Source organism: Cygnus atratus, chromosome 4 (genome assembly GCF_013377495.2).
Source record: "Cygnus atratus isolate AKBS03 ecotype Queensland, Australia chromosome 4, CAtr_DNAZoo_HiC_assembly, whole genome shotgun sequence".
Classification (NCBI taxonomy): domain Eukaryota; kingdom Metazoa; phylum Chordata; class Aves; order Anseriformes; family Anatidae; genus Cygnus; species Cygnus atratus.
This window is the reverse complement of record NC_066365.1, coordinates 29,509,889-29,524,614: the sequence shown is the minus strand read 5'-3', so window position 1 is coordinate 29,524,614 and position 14,726 is coordinate 29,509,889.

Genomic DNA, 14,726 nt, shown 5'->3' with positions numbered 1-14,726 from the left:
CTATATGCTGAAACAGATAAAATTGCAACCAGTCTAATATTACCAGTTTTATTGGAATTATCACAGAAATTAATTCAGTACAATATTATTGGTTTCTATTCCACTACCTGTGGCAATTGAATTCTAACAGCTGCACAAAGTGTTTAAGCAGTACCTTAAGGTGAAAACTCTTGTGATTAATTGTTTCCAGAACCACCCTGAACATAATAAATATGTAAATATTGGATAGTTTTTCAATATTTCTGCCTTTATTTGATAATACCAAAAATAATAAGGTAAACTACCGATCAGCTTAAATATACATTAATAGAAAACAAGCAAGTTATGCTTTCATTTGGAAAAGGCATTGCAATTAAAAACAGGCAGCTGTTGCAGAAACCTTAAGGTGTTTAATAGGGAGAGCTATAAATCATGATTTATAGCGAATGAATGCAATTTCTTGAAATGGATCAAGCTTGAATTAAACCTGCTCCAAATATGCACTTTATAAGGTTTTTTATCTAGCTCTATATGATCCGCAAAATGTCACTTGAATGGTAGCCAGGGATGTAATTTGTACTTCCCATGCGAAAACAGAAACAAAGTTAAAACTAAAGAGAGTATAAAGCACATTGCACATTCCAGTCATCAATTCTTCCTCGTAACATCTCTACAAAGTCTCTTTTTACTGCAGTTATTTTTTTAATACCAGCATTGGACATTTCATGGTATCTCTGGGGTCTTTGAACTTCATGGGATCATATATCTAAGGAGCAGTTTTCTGCCACAGACTAGTAAAAGAACAGGGAGCAGCATTATTTCAGAGATGATTTTCAGAGTGGGAATGTATGTGAAGGTATAGAGAAACGTTTATGGGGGCGAAAGCATTCAGCTTTTCTGTGTAGATTTAAATTGGCAGTCACAGGTGTAGGAGAGTTTTGGATAGTTAACTATTTTGTAACACGACTGCAGCTATGAATATGTTAATTTTCCATATGCACAAATTATATGAGGATTATATGACAGATCATCAATATATGAACTTGCCCCATAGCAAATGCAAGTTCAGTTGTCAATGAAATAATCTGGGACAGTCTTGGACAGTAACATTCTAACTTTGTGAAACTGTAGAAGCATAACTCCTGAGAGGTTTTAACCTCCCGATGCATTCAGTGTCCTGTCAAATGGCAGCTTCAGTTCTGGAGGGCCCAAGATATGAAGTCTTCAATGCCTCCGTGTTCTACCTCCTTGCTAGAATGAGAAGGATATTCAGTAGTTCTGCAGATTTTGATTTTTCTATGTATGCTGGAAATGATGGCCACCAGCAGAAGAGACAGAGATGGTACCTGGAGCTTCTCAGTTACTGGTGGCTTCATGCAAGGTAAGCTATTGCTCAGAAGACTAAGTTACACAAGCAAGAATATATCCATGATATTGGCCACTGTAGTTTTAATCAAAGCCAAACTGTATGTAATTTTCAGTGCTGGTTGTCTCTGTCAAAATCTGAACAGGGTTACTCTGGGATATATCTCTATGCTGATAGCCATGCAGTGTTGCCACTGGTGTTACAGACAGGAGCACAAGGCAGATGGGTGCTGTCATTTTCTCAGAGCTATTTGCATTTCATGAATTGAGAACACACAGAAAATAACCCTAAATATGTTAAGAAATGGAAATGATTAGAAAACAGGAAATGATTAAAACCACCAACAACAAAACACCCAACCAGAGATAAAAAAACAGGGACCATCTTTTGAGTAACATGCTCACTTTCTCGATCCACTTTAATAGCCTATTAAGACCTGTAAATCAACAACACAGTAGGAGAGAGAGACACGCTTTTTAAAATTTAGTTACACTTGGTTTGAACTGTAGTATACCATAAAATAGATAAATCCAGAAATGTTACAGGTTTTATCCTCATTATCTGAGTTGCAAAATGATAAACACGGAAAGATGCTTTGTAACTACTAAATAATTTTAGGAAATTGAAACATTCTGATTATCTATAGAAAAAGGTGTTTTGTTGACTGATCAAATGAAAACTTGAGACTTGAGAAATGATTGTCAGTTCCAAGTGTGAATGAATGCATATATATGTACATCTATATAGAAAAGAGAAATAGGTCAATGTTTGTTTTACTTCTGTATGAAACTAACACTCAAATCATGCTTTGGGTGAGTTTGTTCCATGTTTTGACTTTCTTGCAGTTTGAGGGAAAAACAAGCTAATCTATTGCTAACTAAAATAAATATTTAATTACTAATCTGGGTAACGGACACACACACAAAAAAACCAACATCTCCTCCTCCTGCTACCCTTTTCCCAAGCTCAAATACCAAGCTTACTTTTCTGCCACTGCCCCAACTGGTTGCAGGGATTCGGGGATTACGGTCAGTACATAGTGGTTTCTCTCTACTGCTCCTTCCTCTTCACATTTTCTGCTCCAGCCTTGGGTCTCCAAAAGCTGCAGGGGACATCTACTCTGCCATGGAGCTCCAGCTTTAACTCCTTCTCCTCCTGTGGCCTTGATGTTTCCTCTGCTGTTTCTTGCTCTTCTTGTTCCCTCCTCCTCTCTCCTTCTGGCATTTTATGCCCTTTCTTAAATGTGTCTTCATGGAGGTATCACCAGCTTCACTGATGGGCTCAACGGTGCCCTGTGGTGGATCTCTTGCGGAGCTGATGGGACCAGGCTGTGTCCAGCATGAGGACAGACCTGGCCTCCTCCCACAGAGGCCACCCCTGCAGATGCCCCAGCTACTACAGTCTTGCCACCTGCACCCCAAAACACACGTACCACGAAAAAAGCTCTGAAAATGTTTGATTTTAGTCTATGTTAGAATTGGAAAATTTTGTAAAGTTTTAATTGTATGGAAAATCCAGTTTCCTTTCAATTTTTTTGCCTCTTTCTGGCATACACAGTGGGTGATCACTTGCTCTGCATTGAAGGTGAAAATCTGAAACTGCAAAACCTGGATTGGTTAAAAATCAAATGACATAACTAAAAATATAGCCGTGTGGCTGAGCCTTTATTTTCAGAAAACAACGCTTCTTTAATTCCTTAGCACTGCTATAATTCACTGTCATCTTCCCTCTCCCCACCAAAGTCGTTCTGAAATCTAATTGATTAAGAAAGAGTGTATCACCTCTGGAAAACTTAACCTTAAAGCTTCTAATTTTCAATAGCAGAGTTGCAATTAACCAATTACTTTTATTGTTTAGTGCTCAGACTTTAACAGCCTTTAAAAACGCTGCTATAAACATCAGTTGTTTATGATCCTGCAGTTGTAAGACACAATGCTATTTGCATCTTGGCAGGTATTTCATCTCTGGTGGCTGAGAAATACATCATATATCTCTGCTTGAAAGCTCTTCAGCAGTATTCCATATTTCCTGTCATTAGCAGTGCAGCTGCAGGTCCAATCACATTCATTTTGGCACAGGAGTCTGTTCTTCTAGCTCACCTTTGCAGCAGCTGTTAGAGAAAAAATCCCTTGGATTTTAGTCAGCACACTAAATATTCTGTAAAGATTAGTAATCACTCAGACTGGCATGCCAGAGGAGAAACAAAAAGGCTGTATTTGACCTTTTCCAACAGGAAATTCCAACATCATATTGTTACAAGATTTGTTTACTTACATTTTTAAAGTGAAAATCTACAAAATGTTCTGCTGTAATCCTGATTATTTTTTTAAAGGCTAGCAGCAAATACATGTTCAGATTCCGCCCAAAGTAAAAGGAACTCCATGCAGAGACTGTAAAGGAAACAAATGTGCAGAAAAAAGTAATCAGAGAGGAAAGCTAATGCAAGAATGAACTAAGAAGTGTATTGTATGTGCTGTATATGGTAAAGACTGGACAAAGCAAATTAAACACTTTCACTAGGACTAGCATACTCGTTAAGGAAATACAAAACTGTCAACAAGAAGAGAAAATGTCATGAAATGTCAGCAGCAGAATAGCTACAAAATGAAATGGAACATTTTCCTTGGGATAAAAGCCTCATAAACTCCATGAAATTCTTCCAATCAAGTTATAAAAGAACAAGAATAAAGCCTGAGGGAGAAAATGTCAATGCTAATAGACAGTCAAATGGAAAACAGTCCTATTGGGCAGAAAGAAAAATAAATGTATCCAAAGTAACATCCAAGCACAGACTGACCTGAGCGAATGACCTGGTATAGGAGTCTTCAAATTTAGAGATAACAATTGCTTTTTTGGATAGGAACACAGGCTGTATTTGATTTTTTTTTAAATTTTTGAAATTTTTTTTTATGCATGATAATACAGACAGACCAAAAAAAAAAAATGGAAAAAAAAAGGCATAGAGAAAAGCTCCTCTGGAATCCAATCTTTTCTAAAATCTATGTAATTAATTTTGTAGCGTGAGATTATAACTATCATAAGGACAATTGCAAAAGGTACTAGCCAGTGAAGCATTGTTTCTGGTTTTAATTCATGAAATGGAGTTACTAATGGACTAACTAATTCCTATTCCTATTTCCTTTTCAAATACATAAGAAGTATAGGCAGTGGGGTCAGAGACTGAGGAACAGTTCACAGTCTAAGTAAATCTGCACTGAAGTTGCATGAAAAGAAGACAAAGTGTGTACTATTGACAATGAAGACATCCTGAGCAAGAATCTATGCTTGAATTTCTGGGCAAGTGCTTCTCTGTGCTGTGACAGAACAGGTGGGCTGTGCGTCCAACCCCAGGTATGCTTGTAACGCAGGTGTTTTTATGGCTGTAAATTCAGTGCAATGAACAGTAGCATCTATAAATGTACAGAGGAGAAACCCCAAAGCATTGTACCCTTTTCTGTGCACCTGAATTTCTCCGAAGTTGTAATTATTTTTAATTCGCCCCAGAGAAAGTTTTTGTGTAAATTAACGCAGGTTCCAGTGTGAAGCATCATTCATACAGAAGTAACAGTGAGAAAATATCAGCATAGCAGTATAACTTTACATAGAATATTTTCATTATTCTCTGAGAATCTGAGTTTTTTTTGTTTTGTTTGTATGTTGTTTATTTATTTATTTATTTATTTTTCAAATGAATATGGTCGTATTTTGTGAATCCAAACTTTAGATGGCACAGAGACATTGGGTTACTTGGTTCAGTGAAAATGATAGTTCCTTCAGGCCTAAATAGTTGTTCATCTTCAGGAAGCAGAGTAAATTGTGTTATGAAAATGTATATGGTGCGTGGTAATGTATCAAAATGGCCAAACAAATTTTTGTGAGTTGTTATGTATAGTGGACTTAACATGATTAGTGCTTTTCAAAGTCTTTTTCTAGTGTCAGGAAAAGAAGCATTTCTCTCTCCTGTGGTTAGACACCTTAGTCCTTCTTTTGCAACTGAGTTCAGTCCATTAATACAGAAGACATCTTGAGCTCAAGTACCTGGAGATCATGAATCTAACTTTCCAACTTCCTTTGCCTAAAGCAGATTCTCACCTTCATCCTTTTTCAGAGACTCTTCTTGTATTTTGAGGGGTAAGTGCCCTCATTACCACATCCTAACATTTTTTTTTTTTTTACTTTGTATAAAATCACAATCTATTAATATAAACTATTAACCATTCGTGATTCATAGACCTATGAATAGTTTTGGGGGTTTTTCATAAGTATACTAGTGTATAGAATAGAGGGAAAGAAAAAAAGTGTAGGTAATTTTATTTTATTTTTTTTTTTGGTAGAAGAGACACATCATTTCAGTAGAAATGGAAGATTTCTATCAAAAAGGAAAGAAAACAGCTCAGATTGAAGAGATTGTCTAATGTTACTGCCACAGAAACAATGGCAGTAACACAAGCCTCCAGGCTTTATGTCTACTATGAGTTTAGCAGTATGTCTGCAGCAGCGGCATCAACATCCAAGCAATATATTATTTGTCTCTGGCCTTGGATGCTAAGCTAGGTTGGAGATATTTTAAAAAAAAAAAAAAAAAAAAAAAAGTAGGGGAGGGGAGAAAGCAGAGGCGGGGAGAGAAAGTAAGATCTCAGAATGCCTGCATCATTATAATTGTTGACGTAGGTGATATCTGTATTGCCCTACCAGTGATTAGAGCAGGAGTAACTAACCTACAATTTCATGACAGGATCTACTGAGTTTGGCTTGGATGGAGTTAATTTTTGTTCATAGCAGTCTATATGATTTTGTGTTTTCAGCTTTGTAACTAAAAACATACTTATAACACACCAATGTTTTAGCTATAGCTGAACTGTGCTCATGCAGCATCAGGGCCTTCTCTGTTTCTCACTCTGCCCCTCAGTAAGGGGCTGGGAGGGGACACAACTGGGATAGCTGACCCAAATTCACCAAAGGGATATCCCAAACCACCTAACATGATGTTTGGCAATAAAAAATGGGGAGGGGGTTGTCTTTCCACATAATCATTGTTTGGAGACTGGCTGGACATCATTACAAATGTAAGGATAACTAAATCTAATTTTTTAATAGTTTTTAATAGTGTTTATAGAATGTAATTTTTGTCTTCCAGACACACTAGCTGCATGCCTTATGAAAGAAGAAAAAAGTACACATTCCTAAATTTGGCTGAATGAAGGAACATATTTGAACTGTAAATGTGAGTGCTTATTTGTGTAGTATGCTGTAGTATGGATGCTGTAAAAAAAAAAAAAAAAAGGACTCCACTGGACCTCTGATGCCCAATGTGGTAATGCAAAAAGGTGTGAATAGAAAGATAGATACTTAAACTTAGCAAAACCCACACAAATGTGTTTATATACAGGGCATTCCTTAAGCCAAAAGCTCTTTAAGAGCAACTATCTTAGAAGAAAAGAGAAAAAAAAAAAAGCCTAAGGGATGTGTAAGGTTCTCTCTTTAATTATTTCTTCAGTGCCTGGAAAAAAAAAACACCTTCATTTCTTTAGGGATGCAGAGATGACTAAACCCAGGAGAAGATTTACGCTTGTGAATTCTGGATAGAATCTAGTTACTACTGATCAGTGTCCTGACTTAGGCACCTCACTTTTTAAGAAAAGTAATACTTAGGTTCCTCTCTTTCACCCTCAGCATTTACTCCTGATCACCTTGGTACCCAGTAATTATAAGTGCAAAACCACTGCTGAGGAAAATGATTGTCTAGCTCTACTCTGCACTGGTGCAGCCTCACCTTGAGTCCTGTGTGCAGTTCTGGGTGCTAAAATGTAAGAAGGACATAAAACTATTGGAGTGTCTCCAAAGGAGGGCAACAAAGATGGTGGAGGACAAAACTTAAGAGGAGCGGCTGAGGTCCCTTGGTTTGTTCAGCCCAGAGCAGAGCAGGCTGAGGGGAGGCCTCATGGCGGCCTGCAGCTCCCTCACGAGGGGAGTGGAGGGGCAGGCGCTGAGCTCTGCTCTCTGGGGACAGCGACAGGACCCGAGGGAACGGCATGGAGCTGGGACAGGGGAGGGTCAGGCTGGGAAAGGCAGGGAAAGGTTCTTCACCAAGAGGGTGTTTGAGCATTGGAACAGGCTTGCCAGGGACATGGTCACAGCACCAAGCCTGACGGAGTTCAAGAAGCATAGGGACAATGCTCTTAGACATATGGTTTGATTTTTAGGTAGGCCTGTATGGAGCCAGGTGTTGGAATTGAAAGTCATTGTGGCTCCCGTCCAACTTGGGATATTCTATTATGTTCTGGTAGTGGGGTCTCCAATTCCTTTTCCCAGACTTCCTGTCTATAACCTTAACAAAAGGGTTGAGGCAGCTTGGATGGGACTGTGAACTCCACAAGATGAAAAAATACTTTAAAGAAAAAAAAAAAAACAACTCATTCTCCCCACTCCCAACCCTCTGCAAGCTTTGTATGTGTAAAATACAGATGATGAATAGCAACATCAGAACAGAAGGAACAAGTGGTCTTCCCGTTCGTTTCCCCTGCCTTTGAAGAATCCAATCCCCAAAGACTTATTCTCCATGAGTGTAGTTCCACTGAATTCAAAAACAAAATTTATATTTGTGTTTATGCAGCGTACAGCCCCTTCAGGCTTTTCATCCATGAACAGGTGCTGCAAAGTGAAAGCATCCAGAACCATAGAGGTACTGCTCTCCATGGTGGATTTCCATGGCATCTTTCATTCCAACTCTCCAGATTTTATTTCCACTGAAATTATGAGGTAATTTAAAGGGTGCTTTTAAGGCTTCTTATTCGGTATGAGATTAATGGGAACATTCAGCCTCGAGATTAACAGAGTATACACCTAGAGATGAGGTAGTTTGAGCTCTGAAGATCTTGTTCAGTAGAAGGGAGGAATGTTAGCTGCTGCTCCACTAATTAATGGTTAAATTACCCTTGGGTAGTAGGTAGCATATCTTTACAATCTGGTAGCTCTAAATTTCACACCTAATTGTAGCAGTGGGAGTTAGAACATAGGTTGAAGACATAATGAAATTACCACAGGGAGGAACAGACTAATGAACTGAAGTCCAGCAAAAAGTTATAGCTACATTGATGTCATCTTGAAAATCTGTAAATAACAACTTTGAAAACCATTGAGGGCACTAGACAATGGATTTTATGTGTATATAAGCATGAAATGTAGATTGGGAGGAATAATTGAGTTTGCTATATTGTTAAGTATGTACTTGGAAAAAAAGCACTTGGTCATCATGCACACCTTTTTCATCTTATTTGCATTTTTAATGCAGAAAACCACAGAATATCTCTTCAATCATACTGAATTGGTTTGTGTCAAATAGTGTATATACAACTTTGTAAGTTTTTAATTCTTCATCAAAAAGCTGAGAGAAAAAAATATATATATTCCTCTTGTTGCTTTTGGTATTTGGAATTTCAAAGTCAAACTTTCCCAGTTTTATGAAGAACTCTGAATTCTTATTTTATTGAGTAGCAATTCTAAAACAGCTTATTAATGAAGTGGCCTATCTTAAATATAATTATCTTCAGTTAATAAAATACAGATGAGTGAATCCAGTGCTTTAGCAAATTTAGCAGAAAACTGCTCTCTGCAGGTGTCTTCTTCAAGGTCTTTTAATAGGATTTTATAGGTTTATTATTATTACTAAGTTCCTGTTCTGTGGAAATGTCATATGAATATCATGTATGATCCTTTGCTTGCTTCGTGTGTTTGACAAAATGCCCCTTGACCTTCCAAAAGGTAGCCACAGCATTTACTTGTTACATAAACTAAAATGCAAGTGATGAGACTATACCTATATAACCTTTGTAAACCTCATCTTTCTAGGTACTGTGGATTTTTTCATGGATTATAACTATACAAGCTGCACCATCTATACCAATATCACCTATATCAAAGTTTGAGCTTTATCCAAAACCTGGACGTTATCCAACCAGTGAATCATTCTAATAGTGGGTTCACTAGTCACCTGTGCCAGCACCTCAGTACTCACCATCACAGTTCTTTCATAATATCCTATCCTTTTTTGCTGCAGATTTGCTGCTCCACTGCTACTTGTCCCATACAACACTGCAAGGCAGGAATAAATTACTTTTCCTTTGTTCCACAGTCTTTTATGTAATTAACGCTATCCTCATGACCCGATTAAGATTTTTTTTATTAATTATTATTATTATTTTAAGGTCAAAAAGCTGTCCAGTCTTGTCTCTTATATTCTGTTGCCTAGACCTCTGACCACCTGCTGATATCCTCTAAGCTGTATCCAGTTAATTCACTTTCTTGGACCACAGTTACCAAGCCTGCACTATTTGTATGAGGGCTGTAGCCTTGATAATTAGAGCAGGGAACAGGTGTTCAGCCTTTGATGCCTCTATAATTCTCAGATCCCTTTCTGCAGGTCTGCTACCTAGGCATTTTTTTTTTTCCATTCTGTCTCCCCTGTCCTATATGTATGTGGCTATTATTGGCTTGAACCAATTTTCACTTTTTCATCAGTATATTGTCCTGAAATTTAGGTGCAGTCCCTCTCACCTTGGTGCAAATACACTTAACATCCTCTGCTCCCCCATCCATGTAAATTAATGAAGTGAGTGAATAGATCCTTACTCAGTACAGGCTTCTGTATGTCCCCCAAAACACTCTTTGAATTTCACTATGTTAAATACTCTCTGACTAGAGTTATCAAACTAGTTTTGCATCTAGCAGTTAAATCAACCTCAGCTTCCCATCTTTTTATGAGAGTATTTTATAACATTGTAGTATATGATATGTACTGCTTCTGCAGAATGTTTGCAAATAACTTGCTGGAATATTTATGTCACGGTTTTCTCAGAACTGAGCACAAGCTGGCTATATTTCTTTAGTTTCCTTATGCTCATTTTTCCCCTCCCATTAACTTACTATACTATGCTTACTATATATATATATATATACACACATATATACATATATATGTACATATATATGTATATATATACATATATATATGTATACACACATACTTACTATACTATTACTTACTATATTCACTTATAATACATTAACATTTACTAACAATAATTTATTATTTTCCCATTTTTTTGGTGCTTCACTCTTCCTTGATGATTTTGTAAAAAGATTTTTCAGCATGTCCTTTAAGTATCTCAGGAAGTTCAACAAGTCACAAAGTTTTGAAAATATGTAACTCTAAACTTTTCATTCCCTGATACCTTACCACTTTTTTGTTGTTACTATTTATTAATATTAGGTAGCTACATGCTTGCAAATTATTGTTTTAATGAAGGCTGATGAAAAATGTGACACATTTCAGCTTTCTCAGCATTCACTATAATATATTAATATTTTTGTCCACTTGTTACCAAATTCACACTTTCCCTGATCTTCTTCTATATATGAATGTATTTTGTTGACTCCTGTATATCACAGGATTTTACATTTCAACCAGTTATCGTTGTATTTTGCCAACAATTGATAGCACTAGATTGAGGCCATTTTCCAAAAGAGCAGTTACTAGGTAAAATGTAGATATTAAGAACTGTATAATGATACATTTCCTTGATAATTAATTACAGTCATGAAGCACATAAAACATGGTTAATAATTTGCACTTTAGTTTGATTTTTTTTTCTGACTGGTGATTAATCCTCTCTTTCTCATGTTACCTTTGCTAGATTAACTGCCAGTCTTTTTCTTTAGGTGAATACTTAGAAGCTATGATCAAGTCATCTTTCAAACTGCATTTCATCTCTGAGAAATCACACGGAGTTCTCCCAGCAAAGATCTACCCCCCGCTATACATCTGTAAACCCACCTGTTTTTATTCACTGTTTCCCATCCAGGTATGGCAGAAAAAGATTATTAAATCAGTTCTATTATGGTGGTTAAAGGATGATCAAGGTTGTGAAATGTGAGTGTAAGGGTTAAAAGTGTGTTGATGGGCTAAGGTGTAAGATTCAGAGGCAAGTGGTACTAAAAATGTGATAGGACAAGGTAAGAGTGGAATAAGGCAATGCCAGTCCTCTGCTGGGACTAAATAAATAATCTAGAGAAAATCACAGCTTTTTTTTTTTTTTTTCCTGCTGTTTATTTATTTGTTTGACTACTTGGTCACCCTGAACTTTTTGGCTGTGTAGGTAACACCTGTTCAAAAACTTTAGATTTCATTAACATTCTGAAGATTTGAAGATTTACAACATAACTGTTTTCTTCCTTTCAGATCATTTTCAGAAGGTAAGCCTGCCTGAACACTTTGTTTTGACACATATCCCCCATTTTCACATGTCCCTCATATATCATCCCCATTTTCTGTATTTGTGGTTGAATTAATAAAGATATAGTAGTGTTTGGCAAGCATTGAAAAAAATCATAAGCCAAGACTAAAATATAAACTCTTACACTTGAGAAATGTGTTGATTCTATTGTTATTTTAAAGGGATTGCTTTAATTCCTTCCTAAAACATTCTTTGTAATATATACATGTAGGAATTGTATACAGAACATATGATGACAACTTTGATTTCATGTACATTTAGGGAAAAAAAAAAAAAGATACGAGACTCTAATCCAAGAGTAGAAAAGTACGTATTAAGAAATTAATGAAAATAACCAATAATTATTTTTCATTCTTTTTATTTATCAGTTTTATGGCTTATGTCCAATGTGGTGATAATTCAAACTGTCTATATTTGAATTAACATCTGAAGTGACCTTAGCTGTAATGCAAGTGGTTGTATTGCAAAAGTAGAGATAGACCTACACAGAAATTGTGTAGGCTGGATCCACAGGCTAGCTTAGTACTAGCAAAACAAAATGGTTGCATCAGCCTCTTGGAGTACTTGGGACTCCATTGCATTACAGGGTTAAACAGGAATGTACAGGCAGCATTATTTTACTACTGGTAGATCCTTTTGGAAATGAAAGTCCCATTTAACCTGAGGTGGAAACCTATGTGTATACGTGAGAAATATAACTCTTTTTGTTCCACAAGCCAGCACTGCACTAAAAACATTACCGTGAAATGGTCAAGCACTTCAGTAATACTTATACTTCCATTGGCTCTCAATTTGTGTTACATTATTTGACCATCAACCTTCTTCATACAATAAAACACATAATCAAAGCAGGGAGCTAAGATAAAAGTGAAGAAAAGCACAAGAATCTCCACTTTTTTTTTTTTTTTAAACAAGCTTAGTCTTTGATCATTTTCCATTTGATCAAAGTGTGCTTTGATGTTTTTTTGAAGAAGTATGAAATTATTAGAATAAAAATATAGAATTTGATTCACAGTTTATCTAAAGAAAATAAATGAAAGAGCTGGACTGGTAGTTCGTAGTAGGTAAGGCCGAAGATGTACAAATAAGTGGGGGGAGAAAAAAAAATAAACCCATACATAAAAGGGAAGATAATCTAGTTATAGAGAAAAGTGGAAACTGGGAAAGCAAGCTAAATATAAAATATATTTCTTCTAGAAAATGTGTCACTAACTGCCAATCAGAATGCAATAAATGTTCTTTTGGAAAGAAATGTATACTTATGAACATCAAAGTGCAAAATATATTGCCAATCCATGCCTGAACAACGTTTACCACAGCTGGAACAATTTCATTGTAAAGAATGCAAAAAAAAGAGGAAGAAAAGGCTAGGGAAAAAACAAAACAAAACAAAAAAAACCATCACACAACAAACAAGTATATTTTCAGCCTTCTGTGTTTTATTAGAGTTGCATATTGAGTGAGATGTTTTGTTGTTGGGTGATGACTAGACTGGAAATTAGAAGAACTGCTTTAGGTGAAGTTCAAACTTTTTTTTTTTTTTGAAGTCATCAAAATGAATGTCTAGTATGTCTGTAATTTTGCATTGAACTCATAGTTTTCTGGCCTGGAATATGACCTTTGTTCATATTCAGTGATAAAAATTTCGTACATCTTTAACATTCTGTTCTTTGTTTTGAGAGTTTTTTCCTTCTATGGTTCTGATGGCAGTGTTCTGGTTTCTTTGCAGGCCTGGTTTTCCATTGTCATAGATTTGATCTTAAAATGTTCCAGTTGATTCCTTTTATGGTTATACTTTCTAAAGAGTGAACTTGCTTTTTGTTCTGTAGTTAAAAACAACAACAACAAAAAACACCACAACCAAACAAATCAAACAACCCTCCCCCCATGAACAAACGAAACAACAAAAACTGAAGAAGCTCAGGGAATATGAACTAAATAGAACAATCAATAGTAAGTGCAAAATGGTAGATTGACATCAAAAGAAGCATGACCAGCAGGCCAAGGGAGGTGATTCTTCCCCTCTACTCTGATCTCATGAGACCCCACCTGGAGTACTGTGTTCAGCTCTAGGGCACCCAACAGAAGGACATGGACCTATCAGAATGAGTCCAGATGAGGGCCATAAAGATGATCAAGGGGCTGGAGCACTTTTCCTATGAAGGCAGGCTGAAGGAATTGGGGGGGTTCAGCCTGCAGAAGAGAAGGCTCCAGGGAGACCATATAGTGGTCTTCCAGTACCTAAAGGGGGCCTACAGGAAAGCTGGGGAGGGACTCTGTCAGGGAATGTAGTGAACGGACAAAGAGTAATGGCTTTAAACTAAAATAGGGTAGTTTTAGATTAGATATTAGGAAGAAATTCTTCACTGTGAAGCGTGGTGAGGCACTAGAACAGGTGGCCCAGAGAAGCTGTGGATGCCCCATCCCTGGAATTGTTCAAGACCAGGTTGGATGGGGCTTTGGGTGACCTGGTCTTGTGAAAGGTGTCCCTGCCCATGGCAGGGGGGTTGGAATTAGATGATCTTTAAGGTCCCTTCTAACCCAAACCATTCTATGATTCTATGACATAGCAGAAAAACAATACACAGAACAAATAACGCAATACTTTTATAGATAATATTTGTTACCTATTTCTGGGTACTATACTGGCATATGGTAACTACTTTTGCTAGTTTTTATTGGAAAACTATAAGTAAAGTTTTATATATAAAAAGAGTTTTTGTAAGAAAACAGATCCACCTGACATTTCAAATGGCTAAAGAAAACTAATAAAACTGGAAACCTTCCGGAAGGAGATTTTACATGAGAAATTACTGAGTATTTTATTTGAAATGAAAATCATAGGAAAACATAAACACAAAGATTTTAACTTGAAGTACAAATACAGTACCATATAAATGTACTCGGTATCACTGGGGCTTTTTAATGGTAATATGTAGGATATGCTTAGTTTTTGATGCAAATCCCATTGGAATTTACTTCCAGTTACTTCAAAGGATTCAAGCTAGTCTATAAGCCTCTGGCTTACATCATACCTGCTCTGATAAAGGAAAAACTTAGCCTAGATAGATCCCTTCTTGAGGCTGAAG